Genomic DNA, 27,338 nt, shown 5'->3' on the forward strand with positions numbered 1-27,338 from the left:
CTGTTAATATCTGTGTGTTGAAACAGTTTCGTATGATTGATGTTTTAAGTAGTGATAAGTATGTAAGAGGACGTAGTCCAAGCTTGGAAGTCTCTGTGAGTCTAGAGCAAAGTGTGTAACAGTGTAATTAATTCAGTCTGACGATTTCAAAAATTTTACCAAGTGAATAAAAAAGTGTTGGGATATTAATATTAGGTTCACCGAATTATGTAAACTTATTGCATTTGTGAGTTATATAAATTTTGATAATTTGTGTTAAGTCAGAGAAAGAAATTTAAGAAAGAAACAAGAGTGGCAAATTTAGCCAAGTTTCCTAGTAAATCATGTCTTACTCAAAGTCCCTTTAGAATTGGCTGCTAAAATTTGCTGGATTTATCAATAAAATGTATGATGAGTAACTTCAGATTATAAACCTAAAGAACGCCGGTGTTTAATATTGTACTTTCTCTAGCCATAATTTTTAAATTGAAAATTAACTTTCAATCAGTCTTTTGTGTGCCCAGCAAGATCGTATGCATGACACAAAACCAGCGTGTCTGGGAACACTTTTGTGGGCAAATACCCGAACCTGGGCTTCAGTAATCACCAGGTCTGCTGTGTGGTTGGCATCATCTTTTGGAAACTCCGAGTGCCTCCTAGGACAAGGACCGTAATAAAAGGCCAGGGCACTTCTGCCAGAGGTGAGCCGGTCAGCCTCACTGTTCTTCCTCGGATGTGCCTAAGAGAGAAAGGTGGGACCAGGAAGATGCGTGATCATCAAGGCCATGGATTTGATAACATAAAGGAAGAATGAGGATGCTTTGTCTTGTGTGAAAAACCTCAGATCAGCTGCGGCCAAGCAGCCATCTCCACTTTCAGGCAGTGCAAATGTAAGAAGTGAATAAAACCCAATCTAAACATCGGCTCTTCAGATGAACAGACCAGCGAGAAAGGGTTCACCGTTGCCATTGAGGGCTGGGTGGTGGCTTTCTGGAGTGGCGACACTGGCTGTAACTGCGTGGCTCTCAGTCTTTGTTCTGGCTGCCATGCATGACAGGGCCACCGTCATCATGAAACTGACATTTGTGAATCTTAAAAAGGTTGATCTTTTCTGTAGAAGAAGGGTTTGTGTCGGCAGTTATTCTTCAGTCGGGTCCGCGTTGAAAGCTGTGGGTGGGTTCCAGACGCCTTTGAATCTCATTGCAGGAGCTCGGCTGTTACTGCTGCAGGACAGTCTCATGGGAGGGCAGCGGGGGCTGCTGTGGGTGTGCTGTTGTCTCAAGACTTTCACTGAAGCCTGAACCGTTTTTTGGCCATGAACTTGGGAAGTCGCTCTTAACCTGGTGTACGGTCATGGGGTCATTCATTCAGCCCTCCGGTGACAGTGCTGTGGGCCTCGCCTGGTGAGCACAGAGCCTGCAGGGAGATGCGCTTGCCTCGCTCCCACAGCGTTGATAAGTCGTGCTATCACCCCTCACTGCAGTGTCGCACGTTTGGAGACAAGAAACACACCTTTGGACGGTCCCCGAAGACTGAGGCTTTTATTATCCCAGAGACCAGAATTTAAAAATGTGGGCATGGAAGCCACCCGTGAACCCCTGTGAGAGTGACACCCTTCTAGAACTCTGGGATGAATCCGTGAATGTAGGGGGGATTTCTGTGTATTTACGGAATTGGGGTAGAGTGTAAGTCAGACTGGAGATCTCACAAGGGGGCATTTGGGCTGGTGTTGGGCTGTAGAAGGTTAAGCCGTCACCTGTGAGGCCGGTATCCCAGATGAACACTGGTTTGAGTCCTGGTTGCTCCACTTCCCATCCAGCTCCTTGCTAATGGCCTCAGGAGACCCTGATGGAGTTCCAGGCTCCTGGCTTCAGCCTGATCCAGTCCTGGGCAATGCAGCCATCTGGGGAGTGAACCGCGGATGGAAGACCTCTCTCTGCCTCTGCTTCTCTGTAACTCTGCCTTGCAAAAAATGTCTTTAAAAAACAGGGAAAAAAGCTAGGAATTGTGTTAGTTGGAAGAGACAACAGAACATGATGAATCCAGATGTAGTTTATGATAGGGAGAGAGAGATTTGAAGACAATGAAGAAAAAACATTCTCTATCATTATGACACATTATTAATATATTTTCTATAGAATCCAATGTTATGATATGAAGTAGAATACAGTGATCTAGTTGCATCCAAATAATAGTTATATAAGGGCAGAAAACTGCAATTAATTATATGAATCGTGTTTAAGTCACGCAATCTTGTTTGATGACTTGCTTATTTAATGTCCTTCAGACAAAGTGGAAACACATCCGACGTGCTGGGAAACCCCTCACCTTGTAATTGCACCCGTTGCTGCGTGGTGAGATGCAGAATAGGAGATAACACTGAAGGCTGCCGACCTGAGTGGGAGTATTTTTATCACAGCTCCTAGAGGTTTAGACTGGTGAAATCGATGGGCTATTCCAGGTGTGAAGTGGTCACCATTTCTTTTTTTAAAGATTTTTATTTTATTTATTTGAAAGATAGGGAAGGAGGAAGGGAGAGAGAGAGAGAGGGAGGGGGAGGGAGGGAGAGAGGGAGAGGGGGAGGGAGGGAGGGAGGGAAAGAGAGAGAGACAGACAGACAGACAGACAGACTTCCATCCGCCGGTTCACTCTGCACATGGCCGCAATAGGAGCCAGGAGCTTCATGTAGGTCTCCCCTATGGGTGCAGAGGCCCAAGGACTTGGGTCATCTTCCACTGCTATCCCAGACCGTAGCAGAGAGCTGGATTGGAAGTGGAGCAGCCGGGACTCGAACCGGTGCCCAGACGGGATGCTGGTGCTGCATGCTGGGGGCTTAACCTGCTGTGTCACAGGGCCAGCCCCAAAGTAGCTACCATTTCTTAACAGAAAAGACTTTCCTTCCACAAAGTAGAAAGGCATTCAAAGAGTAAAAATATCTGGACTGAAATTAATTAAAGCAGATGCACAATGAAACGCCTTAAATAACCAGTGGAAAAAGACTCTTCATGAATGCTAAAGCGGCTAGCTTTACAGGTGAGCAAGATTTATCTTCTTGAAAACTTTTGGAGGGAGATGAGAGCTAAATTTCCAGCAGTGGCAGGAAATTTCAATTATCAGAGTAGGCTGAAGAGTTCCAGGATGCTTGTCTGGGCTGTGAGTAAAATACATCACCTTGTCCAGTGACTGATTTCTACTTAATTTTCTAGCCGTGGTAAACAGACCTGAAATTCTGATGATTCTCATTTGATGGTGTCCAGTGTCCCTGCACTAACTTCTGCATATCAGTCATTACATTGCTCAAAACAACAAATGCATCTCATTGCAGTGAATCGGCGAGAAGGACACGATTTATGGCGAGTATCAGAATCTGCATCAAACGTTGCCTGGACAGTCAAGATTCATGGATGGGAAGTATACACTGCGGGTAATAAATTTATAACTTGAGAAAGTTTTCTGATAGTGCTGTGGAAAAAGAAGTATTTCAACCATTTAAAAAATGAGGGCACGCTGGTGTTGTGTAGTAAGGGGATAAATCAGAACTCTTTTATTTATTCATAAAACAAAGGACTTCTTATTGTGCATTGGCCGTGACCTTAACCTCGCATAAACAGACCATAATCCTGCTCTTCGACCCCCGTTTTGGTCCCTGCAATCAGCCCTTTTTCTGTGGAGGAGAAAAGCTGTTCCCAAATCACCCTGATTGTTTTGAACACAGCACAACCAAGAGTGGGAGTGCTTTGAACTTGAGAAACACCTTTCATGCACACAGCTCAAAGCACTTCCAGAAGAATAACTCACATTCCCCTCTTGCTGGAGTGGCGTGGGGGCGGGGTGCAGTGTCAGAGGGTGTGTTCTCCCTGGGTGAGAGGCACAGACTGACCACAGAAGTGAAATGCTGGAGAAGGAAGCAAATGAAGGCCCCCAGCGTGACTCTGCTGGGTGGAGGCTTCTTGAATCAGCCACAAGCATGTGTTTGTGTGTCGACTGGGGAGACTAGCACTCCCTGTTCCTGTGTTTGTCTCTGGAGGAGTAGTGGTGGTGTCAGTGCTGGTTTTGGGAGGCTCCATACCAGAAGGTACTACTGACACCTGGTAGGCATTGGCCAAGGGTCCTGAATGCTTGGGGTTCATCAGCTCTTGGTGAGCACCTGCGGCTACCAGGCACTGTGCTATGCACATGGCTTGCTTTATCACCTTCAGTCCTTGAGAACTCTGATATCTCTGTGATGTAACGGAAGCTCACAGCTGTTAAGTCTCTGGCACAGGTCATATGGGTATCAGCTTGGTGTAGCTCCAATGGCACCTCTTCTTGGTAACAGAGAATTCAGTTCCGCAGCACCTGCTCTGTTTCCACACTGAGCAGGCTCATGCATCTGGCAGTGGGGAAGAGAACTGAGTCTCTTTTAATTCCGAGGTCATGGTTCAGAAAACGTGATTTAAAAGCTGAACGTGTACAGTCATTCATTGTGACTATTGCATTATGATATTCAAATACATGACATTTACTTTAGTGTTGCCTGTTGTTATGGAACCAGAGGAAGCCGTATTTGATTCCAACCCAGTATCCTTTGCAACTCCTTTTCCTTCCTGATAGAGTTTAGATTGTATTGAGTTATTTTTTTTTTAATTTTTTTTTTTTTTTTTGACAGGCAGAGTGGACAGTGAGAGAGAGAGACAGAGAGAAAGGTCTTCCTTTGCCGTTGGTTCACCCTCCAATGGCCGCCGCGGCCAGCGCGCTGCGGCCGGCGCACCGCGCTGATCCGATGGCAGGAGCCAGGAGCCAGGTGCTTTTCCTGGTCTCCCATGGGGTGCAGGGCCCAAGCACCTGGGCCATCCTCCACTGCACTCCCTGGCCACAGCAGAGAGCTGGACTGGAAGAGGGGCAACCGGGACAGAATCCGGCGCCCCGACAGGGACTAGAACCCGGTGTGCCGGCGCCGCAAGGCAGAGGATTAGCCTAGTGAGCCACGGCGCCGGCCTGTATTGAGGTTTCCACCCTTTCCCAGGCAACCTCATTGGACTCAGAGGTGCGAAATTGAAACTTAACTTCATATGTGGTTCTGATTGGTTGAATTATGGTGATCCCATCTCTACTGGCCAATGAGTGGTCCAGGAATCTGGGCTTGAGCTAATAAACTAATTAGAACTATCCTTAATCTAGGCATTGGTGCAGTGTAATTGGCCCAGGTAGTTCAGAGGGAAGAACTTAAATTGCATAGTTGGAGAATTTTATCTTCTTTCTCCCTGGATGCAGCTGTATTTGCTGCTGGCCTCTGTTGCACAATCAGAAATGGATGCAAGGTTCTCTCTCTCTCTCTCTCTCTCTCTCTCTCTCTCTCTCTCTCTCTCTTTCTCTCTCTTTCACACACACACACACACACACTGACAAAGCTTTAAGGTCATCATGTGTTAAATAGCTTGATTTAGCCATTCTGCAGTGTGTGCGTGGATCTAAGCATCCTACGGCACAGCAGATGTACACGCGTTTCAGAGGCTGAGTGAAAAGGCAGGTGAGCTGGCGCTGTGGAGGGCAGGTCAGGGAGAAGGTGACAGCCTAGGCCTTTGCAACCTCACGGGGGCACTGGATCAGCCAAGCCTGGCCTTGCTGCGCTCGGTGAGATAATAAATTCCTTTGCTGTCGAAAGCAATTTAAGTCTTGAGCTCACCGTTGCTTTCACTCTGGAGCTTTCAAACTGTTGAAGGCATCACCCAGTCTTTCTCTTATGTGTCACTCACAGGTGCCTTGATGCCAACATTATCAGCAAATCACAGCACTGGCTGTAATTTAGCTGTTTTAGAAGTGTGTGTGTGTTGGAGTGTGTGTGTGTGTACATTCATGTGCAAGTATGTGCATAGCACATAGAAATGCAGGTCATACACACGCCAGTTAATTCTATCTCTACCTTCACTTTTGTGTTTGTAGGCCACATAACAATACTATTTTATATTTCATTTTTTTTTTAATTTTTTTGACAGGCAGAGTGGACAGTGAGAGAGAGAGACAGAGAGAAAGGTCTTCCTTTGCCGTTGGTTCACCCTCCAATGGCCGCCGCGGCCAGCGCGCTGCGGCCGGCGCACCGCGCTGATCCGATGGCAGGAGCCAGGAGCCAGGTGCTTTTCCTGGTCTCCCATGGGGTGCAGGGCCCAAGCACCTGGGCCATCCTCCACTGCACTCCCTGGCCACAGCAGAGGGCTGGCCTGGAAGAGGGGCAACCGGGACAGAATCCGGCGCCCCGACCGGGACTAGAACCCGGTGTGCCGGCGCCGCAAGGCGGAGGATTAGCCTAGTGAGCTGCGGCGCCGGCCTACTATTTTATATTTCAACTCTTAGAATAGAGGACCTGCATTCCTATACCCTTTCCTGTTTGTCCTGTGATATGCCCAGTATTGTCTTTTTGATGACAGATAATGCAGCCTGAAACACATCTAGAGGCCTACTGAGGTTGGTTCACTTCTCAGGAGTCAAGAATGTGGATTTCAAGTGTATTTCAGAAAAGAAGTGTGACCAGGATAAATGATAAAATTTTTAAAAGATGTGTTTATTTATTTGAAAGGCTGAGATAGAGAGGCAGAGGCAGAAAGAGGGAGAGGGAGAGAGAGAGGGGGAGGGAGGGAGGGAGGGAGGAAGGAAGGGAAAGAGAGAGAGGTCTTCCATCTGCTGGTTCACTCCCCAAATGCCTGCAGCTGCTGGAAGTGGGCTGATCTGAACCCAGGAGCCAGGAGCTTCTTCCAGGTCTCTGATGTGTGTGCAGGGGCCTAAGGACTTGGGCCATCTTCTACTGCTTTCCCAGGCCACAGCAGAGAGCTGGATCAGAATGGAGCAGCTGGCACTTGAACTCATACCCAGATGGGATGTGGGCACTGCAGGTGACGGCTTTACATGCTTTGCCACAGTGCTGGCCCCAAGTGATAAATCTTGAGGTTGAGTCTAAGCAATGTTCAAGACAGTGTGCACAACCGAAGGGCAAGCGGAAGTGGAGGGGGAAGGGAGAGACAACAGCCCAGTGTCTGGCATGCTCTGCTTGTCCAGCCTCCAGTGGGCAGCACTGCCCATTCAACCCAACAAGTGTCCCACAGAGAAGCAGATTTCGAAGGAGAAAAAAAAAAAAAAAAACCCTCTTTTTCCTGTAAGGCTTGTAGCTGTGAGTCCCTGTAAATGTATTCAGACATTTTTCCTTGGTAATTTAGGGCCAGGTATCCTACATGATAAGCAATAGAGTTACAGAGATAAGGAGAGGCAGAAAGAGAGAGAGAGAGAGGGAGGTCTTCCAGCCACTGGTTCACTCCCCAATTAGCCTCAACGGCCGGAGCTGCGCAGAACCGGAGCCAGGAGCCAGGAACTTCTTCCAGGTCTCCCATGCAGGTGCTTGGGCCATCTTCTATTGCTTTCCCAGGCCATAGCAGAGAGCTGGATCAGAAGTGGAGCAGCTGGGACTTGAACCAGCGCCCATATGGGATGTTGGCACTGCAGACGGCAGCTTTTCCTGCTATGCCACAGCGCCAGCCTCGAAAACCCTGGTTTTTAAAAGTTCAAACTCGCATAAATAAAAGTCTATGAGCGCCCTTCTTTAGATAAAACGCTTTTCAGCATTTTCCTGGAAACTACTGTAATATTTGCAGAGCGCCTGGTGTTCCAGGGGGCTCAAAGGTTGGTCACCGCTGTCCTATGGCAGAGTGCCATGCAGCCTGGAAGATTCTAGAAAGTAAAGACCTGGGGTCACTTAGAAGGTCCAGAATGAAGAGGTTTTTTTTTTTTTTTTTTTTTTTTTTTTTTTTGACAGGCAGAGTGGACAGTGAGAGAGAGAGAGAGACAGAGAGAAAGGTCTTCCTTTGCCGTTGGTTCACCCTCCAGTGGCCACCACAGCCGGCGCACTGCGCTGATCTGGAACCAGGAGCCAGGTGCTTCTCCTGGTCTCCCATGGGGTGCAGGGCCCAAGGACTTGGGCCATCCTCCACTGCACTCCCTGGCCACAGCAGAGAGCTGGCCTGGAAGAGGGGCAACTGGGACAGAATCCGGCGCCCCGACCAGGACTAGAACCTGGTGTGCCAGCGCCGCAAGGCAGAGGATTAGCCTAGTGAGCTACGGCGCCGGCCAAGAATGAAGAGTTTTAAAAGGGCAGAATGTAGCAGCATCGTGCAGCAGGTGAGTTTGTTGCGAGATGCGTAAGGATGACGTCAGACATGCGTGGGGTATGGGCGCGTGCATTTTTCATTGTGCCAGCTGGGGGTGCAGGGCAATGCTTCCTTCCTATCCTGCTCATTAAATGTGCAGACTAAAGTCCCTCCATGAAGTTCCTCACTTCACCTGGTACAACGGATTATTTTTCACTTCTGCTTCATCATGAGTGGGCAGAGGAGCAGAAACGAAGTACAAGGCAGCTTTGCCTGTCAGCCCTACGGCCCAGTGAGAAGGAACCCAGTGGACAGGTCTGAGCCCCCACCGTGTAGGAGTCTTAGTTATTTTTCTATCACCATTCTGGGAAAGCAGTCCGTTGTCAGCTGACTGCTTTTAAGAAGGAAAAGAAATCCTGGTTAATGTTATAAAAATTATATGAATAACCATAATACATTTGCATTTCATAAAATTGATGATAGGCATGTCCTTCCTTGTTTCCTTGAAATGTAACTGAATTAGACTGAAGTTTTCCTGTGTTTCTGCAAATTTTAATTGCTTATTCCCACCTTGAAGATTTACTGCAGGTGCTGACTAGAGATACCTATTTCTTTGACGTACTCAACTAAAGTTCTAGTTGGAATATATTACTGTTCTTGTTTCAGAATTCTGTTATATTTCTGACATCTATCTCACCATGTATTTGGGGTTGGTGAGAAATAAGTACATTTAAATATGAGGCATTATGATAAGAGGTGCTTATCATTTCATTGTTTGGGCTAGAAAAACAAAAGCTTTGGGATATCAGAAAACTTTTGAATCTACATTTTTCTTAGTGGTAGAAAAGAATTCAGAGTCTCCACTCCTGAATTCTACTCCTGTAGAACCTGTTTGAGAGTAAGGAAGTTTTTTTAAAACATGTATTTTATTTATATGACAGAGTTACAGAGGTAGACAGAGAGAGGTCTTCCAACTGCTGGTTCACTCCCCAAATGGCCAGAATGGCTAGAGCTGAGCCAATCCAGTCAGGAGTCAGGAGCTTCTTCCGGGTCTCCCACGCGGGCGCAGGGACCCAAGGACTTGGGCCATCTTCCACTGCTTTCTCAGGCCATAGCAGAGAGCTGGATCGGAAGTGGGGCAGCCAAGACTAGAACCGGTGCCCATGTCGAATGCCGGCACTGCAGGCGGCGGCTTTACCCGCTGCGCCACAGGGCCAGCCCCCATCAGGCAGTGTTACATTAGAAGCCCTCACTGTCTGTGGGCCCCTGGCGTCTGCTCTGCTCTGCAGGTCAGCTTCATTTTTGTCTTCAGGTTGGCTTTGGCTGGAGCGGTTCCACATTCACAGGCTTGCTCTGGCTAAGGGCCTGACCCGGAGAGCCGACAGGGTTGGTGACAGGTAGACCTCAGCACAGAGAAGAGGGTTGGGTGGCTGCTTCCTGTTTGAACAGGAAGTGAGGGAAATGGATGACAGGCAATCTATGTGCAGACATCCCATATGAGGTTAAACTCCAGGTGAAGAATTAGAGACTTGTGGCTGTCAGGAGGGCATGACGGGTGGCACATGAACGCAGGACTGGTCGCTTCCAGCTGTGCCCCAGCTGCCCCTCAATCTCCCGCAGTTTCCTCTTCAAGTGAGTGTATTTGTTACTTATGTATTCCAGTCTTACTAACATTTCTGCTGCAACCTACTTACCGTATGTAACCATCGCATGCATTCCCCAGAGCTGAGGGGGCGTGGCTCCTCATGAGTTGAGTTTTCCAGATGTAAGCGCTGTCACAAATCTGCTTTGTGTAGAATATGCTCGGTGGCCCTCGTCTCTGTTTGTAGCATTTTAGCTAATGCAGCAAGTTGTACTTTTTAATAGCCTGGGAGAAAGTGCTAATTTAACTCTTTCTCTACTGAAACAAACTGTTTCTTGACTCCTGAGTATCACACATTAAGAGAGGTACATGTTAGTATATTATATTTTTATAAATATATTTTATGAATTCAACTAAAGTTAATAATTTCCAATTAATCCTTGTTAATTGGTTCATAAATGATGATCATAATTTGCAATCTGTTTGACAGTTATCCTACATTGTAGCTATAAGATAAATTTTGTCACTTGACAGCTTGATTTGCTGAGGAAGATATTAAATGGGAAACAAATCTCATCTGATTTCTTCCTTTAGCCCTAACTATTTGCTTAGAAAATCATGGGTAAATATCAAACTACGATTCCACTGTGACCAGTGGTTCTGTGGTTTAAAAGTTCAGTAGAGTTTCAGAGAAAATCCAGGGGGCTCTGCGGAGTGCTGTTTTTCATGGTAATGAGGACAGCGTTATTATTTCCTAAGAGTGAAAACCAACAGCTGTGCTTTGGACTTGAGATGTTTGGAGCACACTAGATTCTGTGGAGAAACCTTGCATCTTTGTCAGAGGAACATGAAGTAAAAAATTTAATCAGGAAAGCTTTTATTTATTTTAGAAGTAAGGAAACAGGATAATACCATCACCCCCAAAACACACACACACATACATACACACACACATATTCTCTCTCTCTCTCTCTCTCTCTCTCTCTCTCTCTCTCTCTCACACACACACACACACACACACACACACACACACACACACGGCCTGGGGAGAGTGACCATGCAAACACAAGACAGAGCGCTCTCATCTGTTGGTTTACTTCCCTAATGCTCAAAATGGCAAATGCCTGTAGCTGGGGACCCAGCTCAGGTCTGGTGTGGGTGGGAGGAACCCAGCTGCGTTAGCTGTGATTGCTGCCTTCTAGAACCTGTATTATCGGGAGGGGTGGGAGGCAGGTGCCAAAGCTGGGTGTCGGACCCAGGTGCTTCCTTGTGGGAAGGGAGCTTATAACGGTCACTCCAGGGATTTGGTTTTTGGATGCTGTGAGCGAACACAGTTGGAGGCCACAGGCAAGTAGCTCGTTGGTAAATGACAGAGCGGTGAGTGTTACGGGTTGTCTGGTGCATTTTAATATCATAGTCTTTATAACATATTAAATCTTATAGGGAAAGTATTGCATAAGCAAATAAAAGCCACAGTGTTCCAGGGTGGAAGGCTCACAGCTCAGCCAGTGCCCCATCTCACTCTTGGCCCAGTTCTTCCACTCGCTCCTGCCCTGAAGAGCCACCACTCCAGGACTCCATGGCGGGCAGTGTATTTTGAACATCAAACAGATTTTCCATCAAAGAAAATACTTATGAGCATATACCGTGTGCCACTCAATGGGAATACAACAGTGGGCAAACAAAACAAGGTCACTGCTCTCTTACAGCTCACATCCTGGTGGGAAGAGACTCAAACAGCACACAGATGAGACCATTCAGAAAAGAGATGATGAGACCAAGTGCATGAACAGGGTGCTGAAACAGTTTACATATTAGTTCACATGTTACATGTCCCCAGAGGCCTACATGTTAAAGGCATGGTCTCCAAGTCTTAGGGGTCCTAAGGGGTGTAAACCAAACCCACTTACTGTACCAGAATGCAGGGCCACTGGGAAGGGGTTAGATGAGATCCAGTTGTTGACTGAATCCTCAGGGCTTTATAAGAAGAGATACTGACTCTGCCACTGCTTCTTGTCACGTGATGCTCTGTGCCGTGTTGGAACTCTGCTTGCAAGAATGCCGTTACCAGATAGCCAACCAATAGGACTTCCCGATATGGGACCTGGAGCCCCAAAACCATGAGCTCATGTGAACCTTGAGTGTTTTGTTGTAGCAGGGAAAAGCTGAACCATATGGGGGCTGCGGTAGCATTTGGTAGGCTGCAGGATTTGGCTAGTCAGTGGGGAAAGACAAGAAGGTGAACCTAGGAGGTCACTTTTGAGTCCTGAAAGTGAAGCTCTGTATTTCTAGACATAGAAGGGGAGCGAGGCTGGACAAGAGGTAAGGTGGCAGAGTGGGGATTATGCAGGAGATGTGTAAAGGCCGTGTCGGCTGCAGGCTTTGTGCTGTGGGTCCTGCTGTTCAGCAAAGCAAGGTACTTGATCTTGGGAGAGATGGATGTGACCTGGTGTTGATTATGTGAGTCCTCTGGCTGCCGATGGGAGGATACAGACAGGGAGATAGGTGAAGAGCATTTTCCCAGGGCCCTGTGACAATTAATGTGAAGGGTCAGACTGCTTTGAAGGAGGGTAATGACAGTATCATGCAAAGAAGACAAGACATGGGAATGTATTTTGTGGATAAATTCAACAGGACTTGGTGATGGGGTAAATGCTGGGTGAGGGAAAAGGAAGAATCAAATATAAGGTGTTTCAAACAGTTCATGGAAAAAATGGAATTCAAATATAAGTTTGAGGCCGATGGTTTTTTGAAATCCCTCTAGTTTTCCCTAGTGTGTATTTGTAATGAACTTGGTGAAAACCCTTTGCCTTTTTATATTTGAGCCACTGGATAAATGCGGTAACCACACCAGGACAACAGGGGTTGGGGCAGACAGAGGCTGGGGTGGTAGAACTGAAGTTTTGTCCAAGATCGGTGAAATTTGACTTCTCAGTGGAAATGTCAGGTGGGTGATTTGATGCAGAAATCTGGGAAAGACCCAGACAACATGAACTTGGAGCTGGTGTTTAAGACGATGGGAGGTGGGGAGCTCAGGACTGAGCCCCCGTAACATTGCAGCGCTGAGAACTCTGGGAAAACATCCCAGCTCATCCTCACTTCCGAGAGCCCGATTCGATCCGAAGAGTGGTGGGTGGCGCTGTCTCTCCTGCCACCTTTTCTCCTTGGTTCACCTCTGTCCTTGGTCCTTTCTCTTCTGTTAATTGGCAGTCTCTGAAGGTGCCTGCCTAGACTGGAAGCAGGGACCTTTGGCTGACAGACGCCCTAGAGTAGGACGGAGTCTCCTCTAGTTGGCGTCGTGTGGGCTGGGAGATGAAGGCCTTAAGATGCCAGCTGCCGAACATTTCCACTGTCGCTGGGTTTGAAGCCCACGTGGAGCTCTGGTCTTTCAGGATTCAGCGTGGGTGCTGGCAAGGGCAGACCGAACCCTAGACTTGTATGCCGTACCGGCTTGCGTAATCACTCCCCAGGGGTCAGCCCTGACCTGAGCTGCTGCTGTCTGTCCTAAGGGGAGTGGGCAGCCCCATGGGCAGAAAGGAATTTTACCTCCATTTGCCATGTGGATTCATCCACCAGTTGTTAAGAAAAAAAAAACAGTGGGGTATTCTGTGAAGGTTCTTAGTCCTGACTTTCCACACAGTTTAGAGACTGTCCAGTTGGCCATTTTACAAAGTGCCCGGATCCTATAGCCCCTGTTGTAGCGCCATTTGTAGTCTAAAGGTTTTTCCAAAATTAAAAATGTAGCTAAAATTGTATTTGCAATTACTGTTGCTTTGCCCAATAACTTTGTCCCTTTCCAGAGTTTTCTGTGGTAATAAGTACCACTGCTATTCACAGAATTTCTTTGATTCCTCATTTTTGCTCATATGGCAAATTTAATAAACAGCAAATTCCGAGGGTTCTGAGGGTTCTGCCGTAGCTGTGGTCTGGCCACACTCCCCACTGCTGCGGCTCTCGCGCGCCTCCCCTGTGCCGGCTCCCATTGCATCCGGTTCGTTCGTTCTTTCTCTCTCTCTCTCTCTCTCTCTCTTGTTTTTTGACAGGCAGAGTGGATAGAGAGAGACAGAGAGAAAGGTCTTCCTTTGCCGTTGGTTCACCCTCCAATGGCCGCCGCGGCCGGCGCACTGCGGCCGGTGCACCGTGCTGATCTGATGGCAGGAGCCAGGTACTTCTCCTGGTCTCCCATGGGGTGCAGGGCCCAAGCACTTGGGCCATCCTCCACTGCACTCCCTGGCCAGAGCAGAGAGCTGGCCTGGAAGAGGAGCAACCGGGGCAGAATCCGGTGCCCTGACTGGGACTAGAATCCGGTGTGCCAGTGCTGCAAGGTGGAGGATTAGCCTAGTGAGCCGCGGCGCTGGCCTGTATCCGGTTCTGTGGAGTTGAAATCTCAGTTCTGTGAAGCAAACCATCCCAAGGCTCAGTGTCTTACAGCAACAAAGTATCTTTATGCTTACTAGTCCAGGGTCAGCCTGCTGCACCTGCCATTTTCAGTGGATGATCACTCCATCTGTTTCTTTTTATGGGGATGTTACTGTATCTCTCTGCTTTCCTAAGACCCCAAATTCACTTGTCTGGACAACATTTCCCGGGCTCTGACTGGGGAGTACAGATCTTGGGCCTGGTATCCACTCTTCCCTGGACAGCACTGGGTGGTGAGGTGTGTACTGGGCAGAGCGTGCAGCCCGAGGGGTAGCCTGCACTAGCCAGGAAGCTCCTTGTGAGGTCGGAAGATGAAACTGACATTGGTTTCTTGATGATATCGTTTGTTCAGATCTTGTCTGAAACCAACATCACTTTTGAAGTTGTTGATTACAGGAATAATAAATAAATACATTTATATATTACTGTGAATTTAGTGGTGTAGGATCTGAGATTACACTGCTGAGGACACATGACACATGTCCACTCTTACCAGCAAAGAGGGACACAGGAGAACAAAAGGGAAGCAAATGTTTGTGACGTGCTGGTGCCCGAGGAACCTGCTCTGTTCTGCCTCATCTAGGGCTCAGGCCTCTGATCTGAGAGTAGCCTTGCCTGGTTTTAAAGCAGGAGAAGTTGAGGTTCAGAGATATCGGGGTACGTCCTGACCTTGACTCTCATTCTCCTCCAGTTCCCTGCGGGGCGGCAGAGGAAGCGTGCGTGGGAATGGTGCTCCAGCCATTGACTGAGCAGTGCCTCATGCTGTCCTTGCTTTGCGCGCAGATTTCCTATTGATTTCTCACTTTAATACATCTAGGCTTGAGTTTATGGGACGCCACATCATCGCTGGCCTTTGTGGCCATTCCTGCAAGAGGCAGACCTACTGCTTGATTCACGTTCTGGATGAAGGTGGAGATGGAAGCCTATGTTTAGCAGCTCTGATCAATAAGACATTTTGCCCAAATGAACAAGTTGATACTGTTTACACCTGCAGCCGCTGGCGCCATGTCTGTCTCCTCCTGGGGGCATCTGTTGTTCAGGGCCTGGACAGTGAGGGACTGCTGGGGATCGGTGAGAACAGAGAGCACCCTTAGCAATGCTCGCCGCGCCCGGAGCTTGAACTGCCTGTGATTACGTGAGCTGAAAGCGAGAGTTGTGTGTTTACAGCCAACTCTTTACTCCCCGTTAGGAGCATTTTCTTCCCAGCTTGGTGGGAGTTTCCGTGTGAACCACCGTGTTCTGGAAAGAGGATGGATTCTCTGAGGGGTGTGGAGGCTGAGACAGGGGCTGACTTCATCGGGGGAGAGCACGCTGCAGTTTTAGGTTTTAGGGTCAGTTCTGGATGGAGACTTCTGGGCCCAGCGCTTGTGTGCACTTTGCTGATGGACTCAGGCTGCAGGTTCTCTGGCATTTTTGTTTTATCATTGGCTTTTATTGTACTCTGTGCTTCACCGAAACAGCCCTAAGCCAAACACTTAGCTTTTCTCCTCTTTATTACTCTAAAATCCCATCCTCTGTCTCACCAGTGCCTCTCTTCCCTAAGAGCAGGTACAGTTGGATCCTCAGTGAATGGAGTCCCTGTGGCTCTGCCCCTGTCTGCTGGGTCTCCTCCAGGATCCCTCCATCCATGAGTACTTCAGCCACAAATGCCAGTGGGCTCCATGTCCGGCCCCAATTGTGAATCCGCGGGGGAGGCTGCCTGCGGCTCTGGATTCCATTGGAACAAGTGATGTAATCAGTCATGTCTTCCCTGGTCGCACAGAGGAGAAGGGTGGCAGCACCCTTGGGAAGTGACTGCGTGGGGGTGTGAGGGCTGTCCTTGCACTCTTCAGCCCCCGAGCTGCAGCTGTCCTGTGGGCATGATGGGAGAAACTCCAGTTCTCAGAGTGCCCTGAAGATGGGCGGGGTTTCCCAGACCCTGCGGGGGAGCCTTGGGCTGAAGACATTTGCACAGGCAGGGGCCCAGAGCAGAGTGGCACAGCTGTGCCCACTGCGGACTCTGACTTTTGGAGCTGACCTCACTCAGCGGACACCACCTGGCTGCTGGTCTTCAGGGGGTCGACTGGACCTGGGCAGCGCTGGGCGAGGCCCTGCTCATGCGCAGTGATTGTGTGCTTGAACCTGATCTCCAGCTAAATGTTGCACAATCAGTTTCAGCCAGGATTAGAAACTATCGATATTGTTTAGCTGGAATTATACTTTTGTGGAGAGTGATATTTTGAGTGTCAGATCTCTCTGAGTACTGGAATCACCTGTTTTCAGAGCAGCCTTGTTCAGCTTCCAGTGAAGACACAGGATGTGGGCAACACAGCTATGCCAAATTAGAACCCCCCCCCCAAATTGGTTTCTGTGTCAATGTGACAGATCATACTCACATCCCTTATTTTCCATAAAACATTTTGTCATCTCACATGCCCAACACCCTCGAAATTTCAGTAATATTGACAGATGGCTCAGAATAACACCATAAGTTCAAAGTTTTTTTTGTTGTTGTTGTTTTTTTTTTTTTTTTTTTTTGACAGGCAGAGTGGACAGTGAGAGAGAGAGACAGAGAGAAAGGTCTTCCTTTGCCGTTGGTTCACCCTCCAATGGCCGCTGCGGCCGGCGCTGTGGCCAGCGCACCATGCTGATCCAATGGCAGGAGCCAGGTGCTTTTCCTGGTCTCCCATGGGGTGCAGGGCCCAAGCACCTGGGCCATCCTCCACTGCACTCCCTGGCCACAGCAGAGAGCTGGCCTGGAAGAGGGGCAACCAGGACAGAATCCGGCGCCCCGACCGGGACTAGAACCCGGTGTGCTGGCGCCACTAGGCGGAGGATTAGACTAGTGAGCCGCAGCGCCGGCCTGTTTTTTTTTTTTTTTTTTTTTTTTTTTTAAATATAGATTTATTCATTCTTTTGCAAGGCAGAGTTCTGTAGGGAGTGGGAGAGAGAGACAGACAGCGAGACCAGCCTTCCTTCAGCTTGTTCCCTCCTGATTGCTGCAGCAGTTGGAGCTGGGCTAGGCTGAAACTGGGAGCTTCTCCTGGGTCTCCCATGTTGGTGCAGGGGCCCAACTACGTGGGCCATTATCTGCTGCTTTCCTAGGCGCATCAGCAGGGAGTTGGATCAGAAGCGGAGCAGCAGGGACACGGCGTGGTGCCCATGTGGGATGTTGGCAACACAAGCAGTGGCTTAACCGGCTACAACACACACTGGCTCCTAATCTTTTACTTGATATTGTTCCCCGTAGCAGCATGATGAAGGTTAGGTTGGATCCACTTCCTTATACCCCTGCAACATTAGCATGATGATGCATACAGCAAAACGTACTAAGATGGCTATGGCACCGTTGTGAGCACCTTCAGTGACTGTTTCTGCTTAACGAGCCTTCCCTTGCTGATCTGATGAGAAGGGAGTAACAGGTCTGACGCTGGGAAAACCCTCGTCTGAACCTTCTAGAAAGAATTTGGAAAGCTTCTCTAGAGCCAGCTGTGGTTTTGTTAAATGCTGCCTTGTCCCGCTGAAGCACTCTGACCAGGACTTGGCATCTTCCTAGGTGGTCAAGTCGGCCAGAGAAGAATCACAGGTGGAGAGGACAACCTGACAGGTGCGCCTGTACGGGAATACCTTGTCTGTGCTGTGTCAGGTGGCTGCATCGTTCTAACCCACTGTGGGAAGGGTAGCCTAACAAGAGGAGTAGTAGCTCTGAGGACTCCCGTCTAAAACTCAGATCTGTGTTAGGTACAGAGGATACTGCTGTGAGAGTCACAGCAATGTTCTCATCTCTCCGAAAGGGTTCTCGTCAAACCCTGAGAGCCGTTTTCCATTAGAGAGGGCGGATTTTATAGTTTATATGTGATGTGGTCTATATATCATATACATACATATTATGGCATGCTTTGGAGTAAAATCTGAGATCTGTATAATAACTTAGTTTGGACAATCGAAAAGGAAATGCTTATCTCAAAGAGCAATGTTTCAGAATGTCCCTGGGCATCCCCAGAGCTGCTGAGCACAGCCCACCCTCTTCTAAAGAGGGAATGGCTCTTCCCGCTCGGCGCCCACTCTCCTCCTCCTAAATTCGATGTCATATGGAAGAGAGATAATTTTCTTTATGGTTTGCATTAGGCAGACGATTTGTAATGCACTGCATCTGGTCCTTTCAATAAAAACGGACTAAAAAATAGTTGGAATTCCGTTGTAAATTAAGCTAAAAATTCTGTTATTCCAGATGTTTGTCTCCTGACTGGGGATTGTTTGCTGGGAAAGAATACTAATTTACGAAGTGTCAGTCCTTAGGTGGCGGTTGTGGGTAGTGGGGGTGTTTGATTTGTCTTGCTTTTGGAAAGAAAGTGCAGTGTCTCACGCACAGAATGGATGTGACCATTAGCGAGAGAGCAGAATTAACCTGCGGAGGTGTGGACACTTCCACTAGAGACTCATCAGTTTCGCTCTGAAAGCCTTTTTGTTCTTCCAGAGTGTTCTATTGGAACCCAAGCACTCAGGGAGAGTTAAAGTTACACACACACACCACACACACACATGCACACACTCACACACACACTCACACTGACATCCAGGGCGCTAGAAGATGGACACCTCAGTGGGTTTAAGCTCCTAGGAGAATGGGCAGTAGGGCAGAGAGGGAGAGGTGGGTTACAGATGGGGGCTGGGGAGATAGGAAGCAGAGTTAGGATCTGAAAAAGAGACTGGGCGTGGGGATGGACGTGTAGCCTGCAGAAATCGGGTGCCGTTGGGAGGCTGCTGTAAGAAAGAGATTTGAATGCAGCCAGGAAAAGAGAGTGTCGGGCTCAGCTATCACTGCCCCAAGGGACGCAGCTGAGAAAGAGGTGGGGGCTTCAGAAGGCAAAAGGTCACAGTGACCTTGCCGCCTGTCTGGGTGACAGCTGACCACAGAGAAGTGCTCGGACCGTGCCTGACGGTGGCCCGAGGAGTGCAGTTCTGAACCTGGAGGAGGCCGAGAAGACTACACAGATGTCTCGCCCACGTCGGCGCCTGGGTGGCAGCACTGGTCACACCTTTCGTCCACGTGGCCGTCCATGCTGCCTGGGGTCAGCATAAAGCAGATTCCAGCTTCCCCTGGGGCATCGGGTTTCCGTTCCCGAAGCCTCCCATGTCTGGTCAACGAAGTGCCTTATGTTTGCCCCGTGTTACCCTTGGTTCAGGAACGTCAACCCTGCCCCCTGGGTGGGTGAAGAATGGCATTGCACCGTTTCGCCCCTCAGGACGCTCTTAGATTGCTGGCTGCTGGAACTGCCTGGGGAAGCTTCAGCAGGATAATTCTCTTTTTTCCCCCTACTATTTAGACAAAAAGTAGTAAAGCATTCTTTCTGTTATATTTTCTTAAATTATGGAAAAATCTCAGGGCAATGGAATCTGCAGACAAACTCGAGAGAAATGCGAATGATGAGGGGAGAAGAGGTGCAGTGGGCTACACTCTCATTCTTGGGTCTGCCCACCATGGCCTGTGAGTTACGTGTATTTTCCATTCCGTACATGGAGGAGCGTTACCCGTGATGTTTCGCCCATGGACTTCAGTAGTTCTTTGTCTTCGTGGGCCTTGAATAGCTGTGATCATGTTTGTTTGTTTTCTGTATCATTGAACACAGTTTAGTACTCAGACTTGAAAGAATTGCTGTGAACAAAACAGGATGGCTATGCCATCTTCAAGTAATTATTGCTCCATAAGCTCACTTCTTTAAGTTAAAAAAGAAGGTATTGGTTTAGATAATTAAATAAAAAATACTTTTCTTTTTTTGCTTCCATGACAAGAAAATATATGACAGATCCATTGTGAAGCTTTTTCTTGACGCTAGTACATAATAATTATCTCAAGAAATTAGATGACAGCAGCTTGTTATAGAATCGTTTTTGGCATGGGACAAGGTAGAAGCAACTGAAGAATTTTTTTTTTCATTGAAAAGTGGGACACATCTCCCCAGTTCTGCATTAGACTCAGTAGTGTTCAGGGACGTGTTAGAGTCTCTGTTTTGGAGGAGGAATCCCGAGTTGAAGAAGGGGTGCTCCTTCTCTGCTTCATTTAGGGCGGGACAGTGGGGAGTCCCAGCTCTTGGTCCTCCTTGTAGGTGCGGTGCCTTCTCTTTTAGAACCGCGCTCTTTCCTCCCCTGTGCCAGACGCAGGCCTCCTCCAGCATCCATCCTCCTGTCAACACTGTCGCCTTTCCTTATGTCCCACACAGCAGAGTCAGCAGGGACAAGCCCCTCCTAGGCAGCCCGTTGCTCAGCAGTGAACTGGCTACATCCGTGGATGACAAGTGGTTTTCCGATTCTCGTGTTACACTGTGTTGCAAGTGCAGGAAAGGTGTTTCCGTGGCCCCAGGAAGCTGACTTCATAAGGTGGACGTTCAGCATCTATGAGTCTAAGTCCTTTTAGACAAAGACAGGTTCTGGAGGCAAAACTACAGAGAGAATGATGCCGTGTGCCCGTGTCCCATGTCCCACAGCTTGCTTCACGTGTGCCTAGTGTGGAGTGCACCGCCGTTGGGCTTGGAGAGGCAACAAGCTTCCAGTTCCTGTATGTGTCACCTACAAAGCGCTTGCACTGCCAGGATCCCACATTCTTGCAAGGGCATGAAGAAGCAACATGAACATGCACTCTTCCCTCCCTCTCTCAGCGAGAAACAAAGGATCAGCAGAGGTTAAGTGACTTATCTGAGGACAGCCATTAGGAAGCATTCTAAAAATGGAAAATACAATTAGTCCCTCAATTAGCACGCCGAAGTCTGGAGTTTTATCTGTGGATTCAAAGTCCCTGGCAGTAGCCCTGCCTGCCCTTCGGAGTCTCCATGCTAAAGCTCACCTCAAGCACAAGGCCAATGACACTGCAACAAGAAAGTAGAAGGGGCAGCTTGCGTAGCCCGAGACTTATGACCCTGGCTAGAGCAAAGGGGCTCCTTCACCTCTGGGCAAGGCTCTGTGCTTGAAGACCGGAAGGAGATGGCCTGGGAAATGGGGGGCAGGGGCGGGAGGGGCAGGAAGAGCTCCATACTGCATTTTGAGCTCTCCCATAACACGTTAAGGGCTAGTGTGGAAGATTTCCTGTCTCACCCATCACTGCTAAGTTCATGACCGAGATCCCTGTAAGAGAAGACAGATGAGACAGAAGCCCATAAATGTATTTATTACGAGTTCAGTGGCATAGGAGCCTTCAGCAGGGAAGTCCCATGGTTGAAGGGAAAACGTGGATTGGTGGGCTTGGGTCTGATGACGTGGGCAGTCAGGGAGAAGGGAGGTTGGCTCAAGGGGATAGAGATCCAGTGGGAGTGAATGGAGGCGCTGAACGCGGCCTGCTCTCTGTGCCTGCTCTCTGTGCCTGGATTCCTCTCTGGAGAGAGAGGGCGGTCGCTCTGGAATCATCCAGGAAGGGCGGGGCATTCTCCTGTAGCCTGTGTCGGGACAGCGGTAGGGGCCGCTCAGAGATCCTCCTGCTTCTATTCTTTGCTCAGGTGCCACAGGGCTGTATTTTGGGGCAGCATGTGCTGTCGCTCTAGTCGTGAGCTTTTCCATTGTTAGAAAACAAATGTTGCCACCATGAAGGCTTGCATAGGGGAATGGGGGGGGGTCCCGAGAAGTGGGGTGTGGTAGAGGGCGTCTCCTTCCACACGCCAAGGTCTTCCTTAGTTCCTGGGCAAGGTGGCAGGGATCTGTGAGGGTTACTTATTTATTTTTTCTATAAGAGAGAGATGGTAGGGGAGAGGGAGGGAGGATACGATCTAGCTGCTGGTTTACCCCCCAAATGGCTGCAGCGGTCAGGGCTAGGCCCAGGTGAAGCCAGGAGCCTGGAACTCGTCTGTGCCTTCTGTGTAGGTGCAGGGCTTCCAAGGTTGGGCCACCCTCTGCTGTTTTCTCAGATGCATTAGCAGGGGGCTGGGCAGGCAGGAGAGCAACTGGAACTTGAGTAAGTGCTTATGGGGCCGGCACTGTGGCATGCTGGGTAAAGCTACCACCTGCAGGGCTGGCATCCCATATGGGTGCCCGTTCAAGTCCCAGCTGCTCAGCTTCCGATCCAGCTCTCCGCTTTGGCCTGGGAAAGCAGTAGAAGACGGCTTAAGGCCTTGGGCCCCTGCACCCATGAGGGAGACCTAGAGGAAACTCCTGGCTCCTGGCTTCGGATCGGCCCAGCTCTGGCCATTGCAGCCATTTAGAGAGTGGAACACACTCTCACACTCTCTCTCTCTCTCTCTCTGCCTCTCTGCCTCTGCCTCTCTGTAACTCTGCCTTTCAAATAAATGGATAAATCTTAAAAAAGTGCTTAGATGGGATGCTGGCATCACAGGAGATGGTTTGACCTGCTGAAGCACCATGCCAGCCCGGGTATGAGTGCATTTTGGACTCTGCTTCTATACAAACAGAAATCGCACATTGGAAGCTACTCATGTGCATATTTGTTCAAAATAACCGATCCCCACTCATGAATTTCGGACTTGTGTGTAGATCAACTGCTGAAACCTGGAAATGTGCAGAACTGCTAGAGCTCTCTTGGCCAGTATTTGTGAATGGCACATGGCTACAGAGCCCGGAGCACTGGATCCTTCCACAGTGATTTACCTGCCTGGGCAGTGTTGCCAGCAGGAAAAGAGGAGTGGACCCATGGCAGTGCTGGCCTGAGGCCCTGTAGTGGGCCTGGCTGGAGACGGTTCCCCTGGGAATCAGGAATTGGCAGGGAAAGGAATGGCGCTTCCTCCCGTGACCAGGCAGTCAGTATTGCTAAATGTCTTGTGGCCATGAGCTTAGCTTCATCCTGGTACTCGAAAGGGGGCTTGCGTTTGTGCACTTTGATCATTCGGCACAACTGTCTGAGCAGTCGTGTGGGTCAGAAGTTTGATTCTGTGTTGTTTCCATGGAGACTGTCAGTCTCAGGAGCTCAGGGTTAAATCTCTAATCGCCTGCAGCTGGACGGTAACTGGGAGGGGGCTCTCTGCGTTTATGTTGCTGCTCACCCTGTGTGCAGGTCTGTAACCTCGTGTGCAGGTCTGTAACCCCGTGGGGAGCTTTGTGACCCCATGTGGAGCTCTGTGACCCTGTGGGGAGGTCTGGAACCCCATGTGGAGGCTGTAACCTCGTGTGGAGGTCTGTAACCCCACATGGAGATCTGTAACCCCATGTGGAGATCTGTAACCCCATGTGGGGTCTGTGACTCTGTGTGGGGGCCTGTAACCCCATGTGGAGGTGTAACCCCGTGTGGAGGTCTGTAACCCCATGTGGGGGTCTGTAACCATGTGGGAGTCTGTAACCCCATGTGGAGGTCTGTAACCCCGTGTAGGGGTCTGTAACTGTGTGGAGGTCTGTAGCCTCATGTGGAGGCCTGTAACCTTGTGTGGAGGTCTGTAACCCCACATGGAGGTCTGTAACCCCATGTGGAGATCTGTAACCCCATGTGGGGGTCTATGACTCTGTGTGGGAGTCTGTAACCCCTTGTGGAGGTGTAACCCCGTGTGGAGGTCTGTAACCACATGTGGGGGTCTGTAACTGTGTGGGGGTCTGTAGCCTCATGTGGAGGCCTATAACCTTGTATGGAGGTCTGTAACCCCGTGTGGAGGTCTGTAACCTCGTGTGGGGGTCTGTAATTGTGTGGAGGTCTGTAGCCTCATGTGGAGGCCTATAACCTTGTATGGAGGTCTGTAACCCCATGTGGAGGTCTGTAACCCCGTGTGGAGGTCTGTAACCCCGTGTGGGGGTCTGTAACCCCATGTGGAGGTATAACCTCGTGTGGACGTCTGTAACCCCGTGTGGAGGTCTGTAACAGCCCCCCTGGAGCACTTGCAGAGCTTCTGACAAATCACCACTTTGGAGACAGGAGCAAGTTCATTTCTGAAACTTTCTTGCCTTAGGTTTCCATTGTTCGAAGTAGGCAGGATTAAAATATTTAAAAATCACTCTCAATTGCTTTGGGATTAAGGTTCCTTTCAGATTCAAGCTGGCAAGCTTTGATCTCAGTCTGCAGATGACCTTTTTTCTTCTGCTTTATGAAGAAGAAGGCTGCTTCGTTCGTTTTTAATTTCTGGAAGCGCTGAGTGCTGTCCACACACTGGGAGTTTCCAGTCTCTTCCCATTCACAAAGGGCTAAGGTACGCGTTTCTTTCAAGATACACATATGCGATGGTGATTGCCTTGGCGACTGTTACCTCGTCAGTTTGGGATTAAATTCTTTACAGTCCTTTCTGAATCTGCCTTTGACTTAGTTTCATGGGAACCTGTGGATTCCACGAGAGCCACTGAGTTAAAAATCACAGCATTCTAGGGGTTTCCTCAGCATCATCCGGTCAAATCAGTGCTGTGTGATTGACAGGCCCGCCCGTATCCTACATCATCAAAGTACTCAGCACACAGACGCTCATTTTCTCTTCTGGAGAGATGGGCGGGGGGGGGCTTCCCTGTGGAGTGTGCGGCCTTAATACAGAAGTGATGCACACATCCGTTCCTCATTTTCACGCTCCCACTTACACCTGTGCTCTGGCTGCTTTTCCGGGATCCACAGCCATTTCAGTCAGCGCTCAGAGAGGCTGTCACACCCGCCCAGAAGTCAGGATCTTTCTTCCATGTCCCCCAGTTCTCACCTCTGTCCAAAGAGCAGGTCTCCCGAGCCCTGTGTGCAGCTGGCCACTTTCTTGTCTTGGAGTTGGGTTTCTTTTTTTCTTCCTTTTTTTTTTTTTTTTTTTTTTTTTTGACAGGCAGAGTGGACAGTGAGAGAGACAGAGGTCTTCCTTTTGCCATTGGTTCACCCTCCAATGGCTGCTGCGGCTGGCGCATTGCACTGATCCGAAGCCAGGAGCCAGGTGCTTCTCCTGGTCTCCGATGGGGTGCAGGGCCCAAGCACTTGGACCATCCTCAACTGCACTCCCGGGCTACAGCACAGAGCTGGCCTGGAAGAGGAGCAACTGGGACAGAATCCGGCGCCCTGACTGGGACTAGAACCCGGTGTGCCGGCGCCGCAAGGCAGAGGATTAGCTAGTGAGCCGCGGTGCCGGCCCAGCAGTTGGGTTTCTCATGCTGCTGTGTGCTGTCACGTGTTCCTTAAGCAGCTGGTCTCTCCCCAGGAAAGTCTTGCCTGGGGATGCGCAAGTGTAGGAAGTCAAAGAGACTGAACGAGCACGCTAGCGAAGGCCCCGGACAGCCTCGGCTTGCGTGTGGAAGATGCCGCTATGCAGAGTAACACGCAGTAACACCCAGGAAGGGCACTTTGCCTGGATCCTCCTCCAGTTGCCCTTAGTGTGTGTGACTGCGGTTGATGGTGCTGATTCCCATCGTGCAACAGGAGGCACAGAAAACTGGAGTTCATGCACAGCTCGCCGGCAGCAAGGGGAGTCTGTGATGCCGGTATTGGAGCTCTGGGCCTTCCGCGTTGAACTTACCTGTGTGCTTTGTCGGGTGAGGCTCCCTCACTCTGGTGGTGTCAGCTGCTGGATGGTGCCAGTGTGTTTCAGATCTTAAAACCATTGTTGTCGGCAATAACCGCAGAGTGGACAATTATTTATTTATTTTTGAACATTTACTTATTCATCTGAAAGAGTTACATAGAGAAAGAGAGGCAGAGAGAGAGAGGCAGAGAGAGAGAGAGAGAGATCTTCTTCCTGCTGGTTTATGCCCCAAATGGCTGCAACAGCCAGAGCTGAACCGAACCGAAGCCAGGAGCTTCCTCCGGGTCTCTTGCATGGGCGCAGGGGCCCAAGGACTTGGGCCATCTTCTACTGCTTTCCCAGGCCACAGCAGAGAGCTGGATCAGAAGTGGAGCAGCCGGAACTTGAACTGGCACCCATATGGGATGCTGGCACTGCAGGCAGTGGCTTTACCTGTTACTCCACAGTGCCGGCCCCAATGGAGTGAACAATTATATTTTACCCCCCAGGTCTGTCATAATGTTCCTTTTTCACTTAATTCCTGTGCCACCTCACTTTCTAGCCATACTAAACACTTGGATTCATATTCCTCATCATCCCCTTGAGGCTGTGAAATCACTCAGAACAGGGCCCTAGCTCTCATTCACCAAATATTTGTTGAGCTGATGTTGAATCCCAGGATTTGGTGTGTCCTTTATCTGCTTGATACCATCTGGTTTCCCAAAACAGCCATGATAAAATAACTTGTGGGGAAAGGAGGAACATTTCCAAGAAAGGAGAAAAAATCCCGGGAAAGCAGGCCAATGAGGAGAAGGGGAGGAGGGGGGCAGTGGGACCCCTGCAGGTAGAGAGGGAGGGCAGCAGGTGAACTGGGCAGCAGGAGCTGGCCTGGGGGCGAGCAGGGTTTCTTTGTTGTGCCAAACCAAGCTGTTTCCAGGCTCCTAGGCCCATCTGTGCACTTCCTTGTCAAACCCAGTTCTTGCAAGAATCCGGCTAACTCGGTTTAGCTAGAGCCCTCCCTCCTCCATATCTGGTCAGTTCCTGGGCTCCCACCACCCCTCAGATGGTGTGTGATCACCTGATGTGTCTTTAGCAACAGTCCCGTTAGCTCAGCTGAGCTGGAACCCCTTTTACGCCTGGTGTTCTTTCAGTAATTTTTCATCCTCCGACCTCTCCCTGTTCCCGGGCTGTGAATTCCCTCGTGTGCGTGCTGTATTCAGTCGAGCCCGTCTGTCTTCCCCGTGGCAAACTTCCATCGACAGAGAAGGTGAAGTCCTCCTCACCGTGCTACGGCTCATGTCCCTGCGTCCTCTCCAGGTGGCACGTGGCAGGTCTGCACGCCCTCCCAGTGCTCTGAGGGGGCACATGGCACCTGACACCAGCCTCCCCAGCCACCTGGTCTACCTTCCTCCAGCTACGTATGTACTGTGTGCATGGCAGGCACAGAACGTGTCTGGCCACATCTTCGTGTGCCAGGGCACGTTTGTGTTTTGGGTTAAAGTGATGATGCTTTGTGACCATCTCCTGCTTCTGGTCCAGTAACCTGCACGTGGTGCTTAATTCACATCTCTGTCAGCAGCAGAAGAGCCATGTACACCATCAGATAGACCCCAGAGGAGCTCTGGGTAACACGTGAGGAGTTTCTGGGTTCGCTGAATGAACCTTGCTGGGGTGGGCGGCCCCGACTTGAGGCTCCGTCCACGGGTAAGTTTGGAATTTACTTCCCCTTTGGGAGTGCTGGATGAGCTGCAAGCTCTTAACTGCACTGCTCTCCAGTGAACCTTGATGGTGGCTGAGTCTCTACCTCACTCAAGACCCTTGTTGCACGCGGGTCTCAGCTACTGCAGTTTGGCATTCCTTATACTTTGTTTTTGATTCTGTCTTCTTGTT

General features: G+C 49.5%; 1 long non-coding RNA gene across 8 annotated transcripts in view; it reads left to right on the plus strand.

Annotated features, from left to right (window-relative positions):
• Positions 1-27,338, plus strand: part of LOC149126003 (uncharacterized) — a 611,412-nt gene that overhangs the window by 116,662 nt on the left and 467,412 nt on the right. The window contains exon 3 of one of the 8 annotated variants that reach the window (XR_016235126.1): positions 3,305-3,403. The exons of the other annotated variants lie outside the window; for them this stretch is intronic. This is a non-coding gene — a long non-coding RNA (uncharacterized LOC149126003). Of the gene's footprint in view, positions 1-3,304; positions 3,404-27,338 lie in introns of those variants that run through there. 8 annotated transcript variants of the gene reach the window in all.

The sequence above is a fragment of the Oryctolagus cuniculus genome, chromosome 6 (genome assembly GCF_051225735.1).
Source record: "Oryctolagus cuniculus isolate XC-2025 breed Fujian yellow rabbit chromosome 6, ASM5122573v1, whole genome shotgun sequence".
Classification (NCBI taxonomy): domain Eukaryota; kingdom Metazoa; phylum Chordata; class Mammalia; order Lagomorpha; family Leporidae; genus Oryctolagus; species Oryctolagus cuniculus.